The sequence below is a fragment of the Nelumbo nucifera genome, chromosome 4, assembly GCF_055504915.1.
Source record: "Nelumbo nucifera cultivar China Antique chromosome 4, China Antique-T2T, whole genome shotgun sequence".
Taxonomy (NCBI): domain Eukaryota; kingdom Viridiplantae; phylum Streptophyta; class Magnoliopsida; order Proteales; family Nelumbonaceae; genus Nelumbo; species Nelumbo nucifera.
Window position 1 is genome coordinate 58,795,156 of NC_142652.1, and position 14,328 is coordinate 58,809,483.

Here is a 14,328-nt window from a genome sequence, read left to right on the forward strand (position 1 = left end):
CAAACAACTAAAGCATAATCCATTTTTTCAAGGAAATCATTGGCTTTATAGATTGGCCCATCAAGTGGTGCCTTCTGAACCATGCCGACACAATGCCCCATTTTAATGCTAGCTAGCAAGAAAGTTCAGGCTATATATATGGATGTGTATCAGTTTATTTTCAGTGAAGAGTCAATCGAGTAAATTGAATTTGATTTCTCTAGGACTATTTTTTAGTGGTGACTCCAACTATCTCATAGGTTTCATGTCTCTAAATGATTTGTGTGACTCCAATCTCAATTTAAGGTTATTAAGGTGATAAGTTGAAGACTCTAATTCAGGGCTGTTGTCTCAACCCATTATCCCCTTTGTTCCTTAAACCTTATCCTTATTCAATTGTTCTTAGCTACTTTACTAAACCTCCGATCATGTTGCATTAGTTAGGCTTCAAATTGTCAAAAACTGTTGTAAGAGTATGCTTAGGGGGTCAAACAATGGGGGTAATGGCTTCGTGCAATGGTAAAACTGTGACCATTATCAACAAGTTAAACCAACAGATATCGAATTGATCATTAATTTAGGAGCAACTACAAGAAAGACAGTAATATGATGAATGGGGTTGGAGTGAGACACCAAAGTAGAAAGAGACGAATTATTGGCACAAATTGTTTCTAGATTTTCTCCATTGGCTATGATAATTTCCCCCCATCTCAAGAAAATGTTTGGGAGAATTTTTACCAACAGATGCCCCCATCATATGGTTGGAAGCACCCAAGTCAATGACTAAAAATTTCATAAGAACTCTAGAACAAGTACAATTACCAGATAGGCCTATAGCAGAAAAGGCAGAGTTAATAGCACAAAGAACTACTACCCTGAATGAGTTGTCTTATCTCCTTCACAATTCAAGTGGCTTGATCATTATGGAATAAGGGCAGCAGGTGTATGATGTATCTGAATTCTGAATTCATAGTTGGTATTCTGGTAATGAAGCCTTAGGAAAACAGACCTGGTTTAATACCCACTCTACCTTCCCTTTTTTGGCAAACAGACCTGGTTCCATGCTCCTAGGTGAAATTTTTTCTCATCATTTACCTTATCCCACAAGAAATCCCTTATGGCTTTCCCCAAAGAATTGATCACCAACCTGAGAACTGTGAACAGTGAGACAGAATATACTAGCAGATTGGATGACGCACTAGATTTAAGGTCACCTTACCCTCTGCCCCCTTTGACAGATATGCCTTCTTCAAGTTTGCCAATTTTTAATTAAATCTTTTGTGATCAGACCAGAAATAAATAGAATAATGGTAGAAAAATATCTAGAAGATATCTAGATCTGAGAAAAACAGATGTACAGATGAAAAGGAAACTAGGGCAGGAGAGCAGAAGATATTGAACATAACTAATCTCAATTTCCTCCCCTCTTTTATTAATTTTATAATAAAGCAGAAGTTATAATACCATCCCTCTTAAGCAGAAGTTATAATTTACAAGCCACTTAATTATAACAGAAATAAAACTCCTCATACTTCTATGGATTGTTGCTTGACTTAAATGCTTGGTGAAGAGTTAAGCTAGATAATCCACTAACCTCACATAGGTGTAACGATTTCTCCATTGGTGGTCTTTTCCTTGACAAAGTGTCAATCCACTTCTATGTGCTTGTTTTCTTCATGAAACATGGGATTGAAAGAGATATGGATTGCTGCTTGATTATCACAAAACAATTTTATAGGAGATGAAACTTTTAGACTAGTTTCTTTGCCTCAATTGCTATAACCAGATTAATTGACAAGTTGGGTGTGCCATTGCCCTATACTTCAGCACTACTCCTAGCAACCATACTCTACTTTTTACTCCTCCAAGCAACTAGATTTTTTCCAAGAAGGGTACAACACCTAATATAATGAAGAACTCTATCAATACCTTCCCAATGGCTTGTTCTTCGTTTTTACACAAATTGGCTCAGTAACCCCACACTTGAGGAAATATTTGGCCTTGTGATAGTGAGGCCAGGATCTTCCAAAGAGCTCCCCTTCACTATCAGATATCTTAGCATTCAGCTTGATAGGAGTATCCATTGGTTTTGCTCCTAATAAACTTGTCTCTTCTAACAAATCAAGCACATACTTCCTTTGTGACAGGGAGATTCCCCACTTCGACCTTGTTATCTCAATACCTAGAAAATATCTCAAATGCCCCAAGTCATTGGTGGTATGAAACTGCTGTTCTAAAAACTATTTCAGCTCCTTGATCCTCTGTATATCACTTCCTGTAACAATAATATCATCAACATATATAGCCAAATATAATCTTAATGGGAGGTGTATCTCAACTAAAAACCAAGTGCTCAACACTACACTGCCATAATTTGAACTGCTATATTACACTTTTGAACCAACCAAACTAGGCTCACGGTAACTGTTTGTTATCTTAAGTCTACATACAACTGAAGATCATCATGGAGGAAGGCATTCTTCACATCCAACTGAAGTAAAAGCCAATAATAATAGCCAAGGAAAGAAATAATAACACATATGAAGCCCATCTTAGCAACAGGAGAGAATGTATCAATGTTGTCAACTTCATACGTTTGGGTATACTCTTTTGCCACCAACCACACCTTGTACCTTTCCACACTACCATTCAGCCAATTCTTAACTGTGTAAACCCACTGACAACCAACTCTCATCTTCCTAGGAGGGAGAGGAGTAAGATCCCAAGTATGATTAAATTGGGAAGCATGAATTCCCTCACTCATCTCTTCTTCTTCTTCCTTTCTGTTTCAGGTCTATTTTCCATTGTTTTCTTTTGACTAAACATACTATTTTACAACATTTATTGTCAACTTGGTATTAGAGCAACCCTACCATTTTTTCCCTCTTTCTTTATGTAGTCGTATGAGACTACTAACAGCCCAAGCTGTGGTGTATAATCAACAGGAAATTAAGAAGATAAGAGGAGAGAATGAGAGGAGAAAGAGAGAAGAAGAGAAGAAGAATTCAAACGAAGGGTTTTAGAAAAGAAGAGGATTATTTCTATTTATATTAATTCTGAAGTAAGGATAAGACTGCTTACATGGCAAAAATAAAATCCTAATAAAAGACTAATAACTAATTGTGGACTGACTTAAATAACTAATAGTTGTATACAAGTACAATAGAAAGAGGTGGGGACCACATCAATGGTTTCTACACTCCCCCTCAAGTTGGGAATAGATGTTTGTCATTCCCAACTTGCATAGATCTGCTTCTAACTTCTTCTTTGAAACTGCCTTGGTGAGAGGATCGATAAGCTGCATGTTGGAGCTGATATATGAAAGACAAACTTCTTGAGATGCAACCCTTTCCCTAATAAAATGTCGATCCAGTTCAATGTGCTTGGTTCTATTATGTTATACCGGGTGATGAGCTATATTAATAGCAACCTGATTATCACAGTAGAACATTAGAGGTTTCTCATAGGTAATACCCAATTCATCAAACTGTGATTTCAACCATAGTATTCTTGTCACACCATTTTCCATGTACCGATATTCAGCTTCAACATTGGAACGAGAAACAACATTTTGTTTCTTACTCCTCCAAGAAACAAGGTTACCTCCTACAAAGGCACAATATCCAGAGGTAGACCTTCTATCATCAATACAACTGGTCCAATCTGCATCTGTGTAAACTTCTATCTTCATATGATTATTATCCTTAAATAGTACACCTCTGCCTAGACACCTCTTTAAATATGCCAATATCCTCTCAACAGCAAGTAGGTGGGTAGTTCTAGGAGAGTGCATATACTGACTAACAACACTGACTGCATAGCTGATGTTTGATCGTGTAAGACAAAGATAGAGTAGTTTCCCAACTAATCTTTGGAACATAACTTTATCTTCAAGAGGCTCTCTACCTTCTGTACTAATCTTGTGATTTTGTTCAATAGGTGTATCGGCTGGCTTAACACCCAACTTTCTTGTTTCTTCTAACAAATCAAGGACATACTTCCTTTAAGAAACAAAGATTTCATGCTTGGACCGAGCTACCTCAATACCCAAGAAATATCATAGCTCTCTCCCAGGTCTTTTACCTCAAAGTGTTGATGGAAAAGTTTCTTAAGAGATTCAATTTCAGTGTTATCACTTCCTGTTACTACAATGTCATCCGCATATACAGCAAGTAGAGTCAATGAAGTATCCACTTTCTTAATAAACAAAGTGTGATCTGATTGAGCCTGCATATAGCCAAACTTTTCAAGGGCTTGTTCGAATCTATCAAATCAAGCTTCGGGGGACTATTTTAGTCCATACAAAGCTTTATTCAGCCAACAAGCCTTCTTACCTGTCTTTGTACTATAAAAGCCAGGAAGTAACTGTATGTACATTTCTTGCAAGTCTCCATTGAGGAAAACATTTTTAATATCCATTTGGAACAAGGGCCAAGAGTAACTGGCTGCAAGAGATAATAACACTCTGATAGTGGTCATTTTTGCTACTGGTGCGAAAGTCTCCAAGTAATCTATACCATAAGTCTGAGTAAATCCCTTTGCAACTAATCAGGCCTTAAATCTTTTAATGGAACCATCGACATTATGTTTAACAGTAAACACCCATCTACATCCAACTGGTTTCTTCCCTTTAGGTTGATCAACTAGCTCCCAGGTATTGTTCTTCAGAAGGGCATCCATTTCTACCTTAATTGCATCCTTCCACTCAGGAATGATCAGGGCTTCCTATACTGTTTTGGGAATGGGAATATCAACAATGGATGTAAGAAAGGATTTATAAGAGGGAGACAGATGATCATAGGACAAGAATTATGAGATACAATGGGTTGTGGATGAGGTGCAACGGCATTTGCCTTTACGGGCTGCAATGGGAAGGTCAAGGACATTCAATGGAAATGAGGGCTCAGAAGATGGAAAGGGCTCAACAGCTGATGGCTCATCTGTAATGGGAGATGAAAGATATGTAGTACTTGGATTTGGATCCTCAGAAGGAATTGGGACTGGCTTGGACTACTGATGACCAAAATCAACTTGCCTCCACCGTTTGTGATAAATTCTCAAATCCCGACATTTTTGACAACCCTCTCCATTACACCCCTCTTCACTCAATGGAACAGGTAAAGAACTTCTGATGTGTTAACCCCAACCTTACTACTCTCCCCCTGAGAAGAAACCCTAGAGTAATAAGGTACATCCTCAAAAAAAGTAACATCCATGGATACAAATCTCTTTCCCGAAGTAGGTTCATAGTAGCAATATCCCTTTTGAGTTTGTGCATAACCAAGGAAAATACATTTTGAGGCTTTAGGGTCAAATTTGGAACGATGAGGGCCAAGAGTTTACACGATGTAGGTACAACCAAAGGTTTTAAGAGGGACAGAAAATAGCTCTTTATCAGGATATAAAAGAGTGAATGGAGGTTTCATGTCAAGAAACCGTGAAGGGATTTGGTTGATGAGATACACAACTGTGAGAATGGCATCTCCCCAGAAATGTGTAGGCACATTGGAGTTAAATATGATACTTCTAGCTACTTCTAATATGTGCCTATTCTTTCTCTCAGCCACTCCATTCTGTTGAGGGGTATGAGGGCAAGTACTCTGATGGAAAATAAGAGGCTAATGATGTTTTAAAGTATTCTCTCACATTATCGGATCTAAAAACTCTGATTTTTACCCCAAACTAGGTTAAAATCATATGATGAAAGGTCTGGGTCAGGGTAGGAACCTCATCTCAAGAACGCATCAAGTAGACCCAAGAAAACTGGGTGTAGTCATCAACAATCAGCAAGAAGTATCTGTACGCCCCCCCCCCCCATAGCAATGATGTGATATGGTCCCCAAACATCGGTATGCACAATGTCAAAAGGAACACTACTTCTCTTATTACTTAATGAATAGGTTGTTCTACAATGCTTTGCAAGCTCACAACTTTCACACTTTAAACTGGACATCTGGATGGATTCAAATAAACTAGTAAACAAGCTTTTTAAAGACCTAAAGGATAAATGACTCAATCAGTTATGCCAAAGCATGACTTAACCAATAGATTGAGAAACAAAAGACCCTCTAACTTCACTACTTTCCCACTATGAACTTCCTCCAAGCATATAGATTCCATTTGTCTCACGGTCAGTCCCAATCACTTTCTTTGTCTCCAAGTCCTGAAAAACACATCGATCAAGAAAAAATGTTACTAAGCAATTTTGGTTTTTAGTAATGCTGCTAACTGAAAGTAAATTGGTGCTAAATTTAGGAACATGCATAACAAAAGACAAGGAAATGGCACTAGACAACTTGATATCTCCCTTGCCAGAAATGGGAACAAGTGATCCATCAACAATAGACACCTTGTCTTTACTAGAGGATAAGTGATAGGTAGTAAATAGTGAAGGCAAACCAGTCATATGATCAGATGCACCTGAGTCTATTACCCAACAATGTTCAGTGTTACCTGGAGCTGAAGCATGATAAGCTGAGGCCCATGTACCTAAATTAGCAAATGTTGAGGTGAGAGGAGCTGATGTTGTGACTGGCTGAGATGGCGATGCTGAATTACCAACCTCCTTTTCCAACTGAGTCAAGGAAGATCGGACAACAGCTAGAGTGTCTAGCGGTGCTGCTCTTGTGCCTGATGAGGTTGCACAATCAGTAGTAACTGTTGTATTAGCATTCCCCTTTTTGTTCCTGAGTTTTATTGGAACTAGATGAGGATGTAGCTTCCAACAGGTTTCTTTGGTATGCTTAGGTTTCTTGCAATGTTCACATATTAGGTCATGCTTGTCTTCCTTCTTCATATTTCTCTCCTTATCCCCCCCAAACTTGGGTTTAGTTGCTCCCAAGGCTGTTTCAAGTGGCGAATGCTGTAACATAACTTTCCTTCGACTTTCTTCACTATGCACTAGAGAGTAAGCTTGTGATAGGGTCACACTGTCTCTTTTTAGAAGTTGTTGTCTCAAAATGTCATACTCAGAATTCAGACCAGATAGAAACTCAAATACCCTATTGGTTTCAACTTGCTTTCTGTAGGTTTGTGCATCCTTCTGGCTTTCCCACCCAATTGTTTCTAAGTGATCAATCTCATGCCACAAGGATTTCAAGGTGAAAAAATAAACCGAGGCTGGCTTCTCTCCTTGCTTAAGGTTATTTGTCTTACATTTTAGCTCATAGGCCCTAGCAACATTGAGGGGTTGGGAGTAGGTTTCTTTCATGATATCCCAAATTTCTTTAGCTGTTTTTGCCCATAAATAATTTCGGCTGATATGTGGCTGCATGGAGTTACACAACCATGTCATAACCAAATAGTTCTCTTGAACCCATTTGGTATATATTTAGTCCTCCTTGGCTGGTTCCTTGACATCTCCCAGTAAATAACTTAGCTTTCCTCTACCCCCAATAGCCATCCTGGCTGATTGGGCACACTCTAGGTAGTTTGACCCATCAAATTTTATAGTGGTAATCTGAAAACTGTTCTCAGGTATGCTACCAGCACCACCAACCCCTAAAAGGTTTTCCCCTTGGCTCTTAAACTCCACTCTTTGTCAAGAAAAGGTTAAAGAATGCCTCTTGTATCATCGAGACTAGGTAATTACACCCAGAATTTGCTATCAACCGAACCTAAGGTCAAGAAACAATACCTTTCTATCACTAAGACTGGGTAATCTCACCTAGAATTTGTTAACAGCCAAACCTACTTTATCCTTCTAGGTTGGCAATCTACCCAAAAAGGTAACCTTTCAAGAACAACTTAGAGTGCAGAGCTAAAACTAACTGCAGCCTTAGAATTGGCGACAGTCAAGAAACTAGAATCTTGAACCTAGAACCAATCAAAGGTCAACAAACAAGGCAAGGACACAACCAATGGATAGAAAAGGGGGGGATCTCTCAGCCACACCTCTTAAAGTAACCAAAAAACTATTCTTTTAATGTATCAAGAACAGTTCAGGAGGAAAAAACTTTTAGTTGAACCTTTGAAATAACCAGAAAAGGTAATCTTTTAATAGATCAATATCAAAGATTAACTTACTTCAGCAAAATTCTGGCCGCAACCTTCAAAAATAAGTCTAAACCCTAATCTTGAGGGTTCTTCCTTCTGACTTTCTAGCCGCAACCTTCAAAATCAAGTATGAACCCTAATCTTGAGGGTTCTTCCTTCTGACTCTTCCTGATTGCTGGTCATCCTCTGATGCTTCACCAACAATCTCCAAGATTCAGCCGATGATCCCTTTTGCTGGAAATTTTCCAACCCTAGGAAATTCTTATGCAGCCGGCCATGTCAGACTATCACAAGATTTCCTAACCGGGCTCTGATACCATGTAGTCGTATGAGACTACTAACAACCCAAGTTGTGGTGTATAATCAATAGGAAATTAAGAAGATAAGAGGAGAAAGAGAGAAGAAGAGAAGAAGAATCCGAAGGAAGGGTTTTAGAAAAGAAAAAGATGCTTAATCTGCTGCCCCCCTCTTTCTATTTATATTAATTCTGGAGTAAGGATAAGACTGCTTACATGGCAAAAATAAAATCCTAATAAAAGACTAATAACTAATTGTGGACTGAATTAAATAACTAATAGTTGTATACGAGTACAATAGAAAGAGGTGGGGACCACATTAGTGGTTTCTACACTTTAATCCCATATATAGTGTGTATGTAGAACTAAGGTGTTAGTTGATTAATGATTCGTTCAGCCTAGTTGGTAGAAGGTTTTTGGAGATTTTTAGATCAGTTTTGATACCCAAAATTTCTTGGAGAGCTGGCTTAAAACCCTAGCCAACTAAAGAAGAATTGGAGTTGAGGGTCAAGGGATCCTTCCAAAGTCGCACTTTGAGTGTGAAGGACTTATTAGAGGCCCTTAGTGAGATCAATCTAGGTTGGAGAGTTTTCTATCATCACTGGTAGGAGTGATTAAGTTTTCTCAATTTCTCCCAGATTGCAAGGTGTGTGAAATTCTATTTTTCTTTGTTTTTTCTCTTCTCAAGTGTTGGGAGATCTTAGTTGGAGCCTAAATTATTTTTTATTTATTTCATTTGATCAATGGAGACATCTGGAGTTGAAATAAGGCAGAATGGTGAACTCAAAAGTGGTTCGAAAGGGTCTGTAGAATCCCTACTAGGTGTTGTGACTACAAAGAAGCTAGATGGCACCAACTATTTAGCTTCACACCAGCAGTAGGGGCAAGTAGGGGGTACTTGTTAGGCAGTAAAAAGAAACTTAAAGATGGAGACCCTAATCTTAATAAATGATCACAAGAGGTTTATACTATTATTGGGTGGCTTGTGAATTCTATGCAACTACATATTAGTGAGGAATACCTATGGATGGATACAACCAAGGAAGTATGAGATAGTGTGGCTGAAATGCATTCTCAAAAGATGAATGTTGCAAGGGCATACAAGCTAGAAAATGAAGTCAACAATTTAAGGCAGGGGGAGAAGCCTCTAGCAATATACTTCACTTTGTTGAAGTCTTTATGGCAAGAGACATACAGAAAGTTGGTGGAGGGAAATAGGGTGTTTGAGCTCCTTATTGGACTTAACCCAGAGTATGATATTACAAGACCAAATATATCCTCCAAGGATGAATGGATGATGTTACATTGTCTGAGGCATATCCTTTGGTGAGTAGTGAGGAGAGTAGAAGACAGGTGCATCTTCAAAATTCTACTATAAATCATTTTGCTAATGTTGGTGTGAAGCCAAAGGGTAGTGAGCGTAGAGAACACTGATGTGGGCCCCATAGCTAGGATGGATACAATAGCTAGTATCCACAGCAGCTAACCCTAGGATGACTAGGAACATTCTGCCCTACGGACAGAGTGGGACCACAGTTGTGGAGCCCACATCAGTGTTCTCTACACTCCCCCTCAAGTTGGGAGTAAATGTTTATCATTCCCAACTTGGATAGATCCGCCTCTAACTTCTTTCTTGACACAACTTTAGTGAGGATATTTGCTAGTTGCATACTGGATGTGATCTAAGGGAGGCATACTTCTTGAGATGAGACCCTCTCTCGTACAAAATGTCGGTCAACTTCAATGTGTTTGGTTCTGTCATGCTGCACGGGATTATGTGCTATGTTAATAGCTGCTTGATTATCACAATACAACATCAGGGGCTTCTCATACTCAATACTCAACTCCTCAAGTAGAGATCTTAGCCATAGGATTTCAGCCACTCTGTTAGCCATGGACCTGTATTCTGCTTCAGCACTAGACCGGGAGACAACACTTTATTTCTTACTTCTCCATGAGACAAGGTTACCTCCTACAAGGGCACAATATCCTGAGGTAGACCTTCTGTCATCAACACTCCCAGCCCAATCAGCATCCGTATAGACCTCCACCTTCATGTGATTATTGTTCTTGAACAGTATACCCCTACCCGGGCATCTCTTCAAGTAGGCTAAAATTCTTTCTGCCGCAAGAAGATGTGTGGTTCTAGGAGAATGCATGTACTGGCTGACAACACTAACAGCATAAGTAATATCTGGCCGAGTGAGGCAGAGATATAGGAGCTTTCCTACCAATCGCTGGAACATAACCTTGTCTTCAAGAAGCTCCCCACTCTCTGCACTAATCCTGTGGTTCTGTTCAATGGGTGTATCTGTAGGCTTGACACCCAACTTTCCAGTTTCTGCCAACAGGTCTAGGACATATTTCCTCTGAGAGATAAAGATCCCCTGTTTTGATCTAGCAACCTCAATACCCAAAAAATACCGAAGTACACCAAGGTTTTTCACCTCAAATTCTTGATGGAGCTGTTTAAGGGACTCAATCTCATGGCTATTATTCCCTGTCACCACAATATCATCAACATATACTGCCAGTAGTGTCAAGGAGGACTCTACCCTCTTAATGAATAGAGTGTGATCTGACTGAGCTTGTACGTAACCAAACTTTACAAGGGCTAGTCTGAATCTATCGAACCAAGCCCTAGGTGACTACTTCAAACCATACAAAGCCTTGTTGAGCCGGCAGACCTTCTTACCTGTTTCTGCATCATAGAATCCAGGAGGCAAACGCATGTATACCTCTTCCTACAGGTCTCCATTCAGAAAAGCATTTTTCACGTTCATTTGGTATAAAGGCCAAATGTGACTCGCTGCAAGGAATAATAGGACCCGAATGGTAGTCATCTTGGCTACCGGGGCAAAGGTCTCCAAGTAATCTATGCCATAAGTCTGTGTGAACCCTTTTGCAACTAACCGAGCCTTATACCTCTCAATGGAGCCATCTGCATTATGCTTCACCGTAAATACCCATCTACATCCAACTAGTTTCTTTCCTTTGGGCAGATCAACTACCTCCTAGGTGTTATTTTTCAACAGGGCATCCATCTCAACCTGCATTGCATCTTTCCATTCTGGGACGGATAGGGCTTCTTGCACTATTCTTGGAGTAGGGACATTGGAAATAGAACTAAGGTAGGACCTGTAGGTAGGAGATAGGCGATCATAGGATAAGAACTGGGAAATACAGTGGGTTGTAGATGTGGTACAATGTCGTTTCCCTTTACGAACGGCAATCGAAAGGTCAAGGTCGTAGGAGGTGAAATGGTAACAATAGAGAAAGTCTCTGTGGGCCCTAGGACTGTAATACCTGGACTTGGAGTTGTAGATGAGATTGGAGCTGGCCTGGACTGCTGATGATCGGGATCAACCTGCCTGCACCGCCTGTGATAGACCCTCAACTCCTGATCCCTCTGACCACCCTCACCATTGCAGCTCTCCCTCAACTCCTGATTCCTCTGACTGCCCTCACCATTGCAGCTCTCATCACCCAATGGAATAGGTAAAGGAATTGCCCCACTCTCACTCCTCTCCCCCTGAAGACAAAGACTCAAACCCCCACTCCCACTGCTCTCCCCCTGAGACAGGATCATAGCAGCAATAACCCTTTTGAGTTTGTGCATAACCAAGGAAAATGCATTTGGAGGCCTTGGGTTCGAACTTGGAGTGATGGGGTCCGAGAAGAAGAACAAAGCAGGTACAACTGAATATTTTAAGGGGAATAGAAAACAACTCCTCACTTGGGTATAGAAGGGAAAAAGGAGATCTCATATCAAGGACCCGGGAAGGGACCCAATTAATAAGATATACTGCCGTGAGGATAGCATCACCCTAGAAGCGAATAGGAACATTGGAAGTAAACATGAGACTTTTAGCCACTTCCAAAATGTGCCTATTCTTCCTTTCTGCAACTCCATTCTGCTGAGGTGTATGAGGGCAAGAGCTCTGGTGGATAACCCCGTGAGGATAGTTTCCAATATGTTTCTTTTGTATGTTTGGGTTTCTTACAATGTTCACATACCACATCCTTCTTGTCTTCCTTCCTCCTGTCCTTCTCTGAATCACCTCCTGATTTGGGTGTGACCGCTACAAAGGCTGGTGTGAGGGGCTGAGGCTGCATCATAACTTTCCTTCTGGTCTCTTCACTGTGTACGAATGAGTATGCCTGAGAGAGAGTCACACTGTCTCTAGTCAAAATTGGTTGCCGCACAATATCATACTCTGAATTTAGGCCCGCCAGAAACTCAAACACCCGGTTTGTCTCGACCTGCTTTCTATATATCTGTGCATCTTTGGGACTCTCCCACTCAAGAGTCTCTAAGTGATCAATTTCACGCCATAGGGACTGCAAGTTAGAGAAATATACTGAAACTGGTTTCTCTCCTTGTTTAAGATTTTTCACTTCACATTTCAATTCATATGCTCTGGCAACATTAAGGGGTTGGGAATAAGCTTCTTTCATCACATCCCATATCTCCTTACCTGTCTTCGCCCACAAGTAGTTGCGGCTAATATGAGGCTACATAGAATTACACAGCCATGTCATAACCAAGTAGTTTTCTTGGATCCACTTGGTATACGTAGGGTCTCCCTTGGGGGGTTCTATCACATCTCCCAAGAGGTACCCTAATTTACCTCTTCCCCCAATAGCCATCATGGCTGATTGGGCCCATTCCAAATAGTTTGATCCATCAAACTTTGCGGTAGTAATCTGACCACCCGTCTCAGAAACACCACCATAACTGATGTTCCCAAAGCTACCTTCTGCCTGATTTTTAAACTCCATCTCGGTCAAGTCTCAAAACATCACTTGGACTACCAATCACAATCAACAACAGTGTAGAACCGATCTGTATTCATAGTGTATGTGCACAGAACTGAGATAACTCTGATCTGAAACCAACTAGCAAACACAACAGTAGCTATCTGTAGGGTTCTCACCCCTTAAGAGAGTTCGAAAACCCCAAAAGATTCTGAAAACAGCTTAGAAGTAAGTCTGATATGCTTGGCAGAATTAGGGTTTTAATCAGTCCTTAAAGTGAACAGTTCAGTTGCACAATCCAATCAGTACTGTATAGATAGACTTGCAGTAGAGTTAATATGAAACCCTAGAATCTGATCAATGCTAACAATAAACTTGAGGACAGCTCTAGGTAGATCGCAAGGTTCAGTCTAACACTAGGGCTTGCCGCAAGATCACTTTCAAACCCTAGAGCAGAGAGAAACAAAGCTAAGACAGTTCGGCCCAACAGTAGGGTTTGCTGTAAAACCCTAGAGGATCGAAGGGAGAAAACTCTAGAATGCTTCGGCCTCCCTCTCCAGATAGGTCCAACCTATCTTCTCTGATAGAACTTCTCTTAGAAAATAAATAACTTACAAGGAAAAATTGTTCGCTACCTTCTAAGGTTATTCGAACCCTAGTCTTCTCTGATCCTTCCTGACCACCAACACTCTGCAACCATAACAAGCTTCTAACAGCTGCTAGCACTTCTGGCGGTCTCCAAGAATCAGTCTGCGAACTCCACCTTTTCAGCTTCCAGTCCTAGGAGATTCTCATGTGGTCGGCTGGTATTAGACTCACATGAGAAACCCTAACTTGGCTCTGATACCATGTAGTTGTTCAAGACTGCTATCAGTCTTGAACACTAAGAAATTTCAGGTTCGAAAAGAAGAGAAAGTGTAGAGGAAAGAGGAGAAAGAGTAGAGAGAGAGCAGTAGAACACAAACTTTGAAAGAAAGGATAGAATCTGAATTATTCTGCCACTGCCACTTCTATGTAATATTTATAGGTTATGCTAGTTACATGAAAGGACACATCTGCCCTTGGTATTTACATAACACATAATAATATAAAACTGAAAAATAAATAACAACTAGACTAACAGAAGCTAACCCTAGGATGAGTAGGAACATTCTGCCCTACGGACAGAATGGGACCACAGCTGTGGGGCCCACATCAGTGTTCTCTACAGTGAGAATAAGAAGAAGGCAGTCACATGCGATTACTGCAAGAAGTCTAAGCATATTAGAGATAGCTACTAGAAACTACAACCTCATTTGAT

At 40.2% G+C, this 14,328-nt stretch overlaps 1 protein-coding gene across 7 annotated transcripts in view; it reads left to right on the plus strand.

The window, feature by feature from the left end:
* Positions 1-14,328, plus strand: part of AGD15 (ARF-GAP domain 15) — a 90,100-nt gene that overhangs the window by 60,432 nt on the left and 15,340 nt on the right. The gene's annotated exons all lie outside the window — the stretch shown is intronic.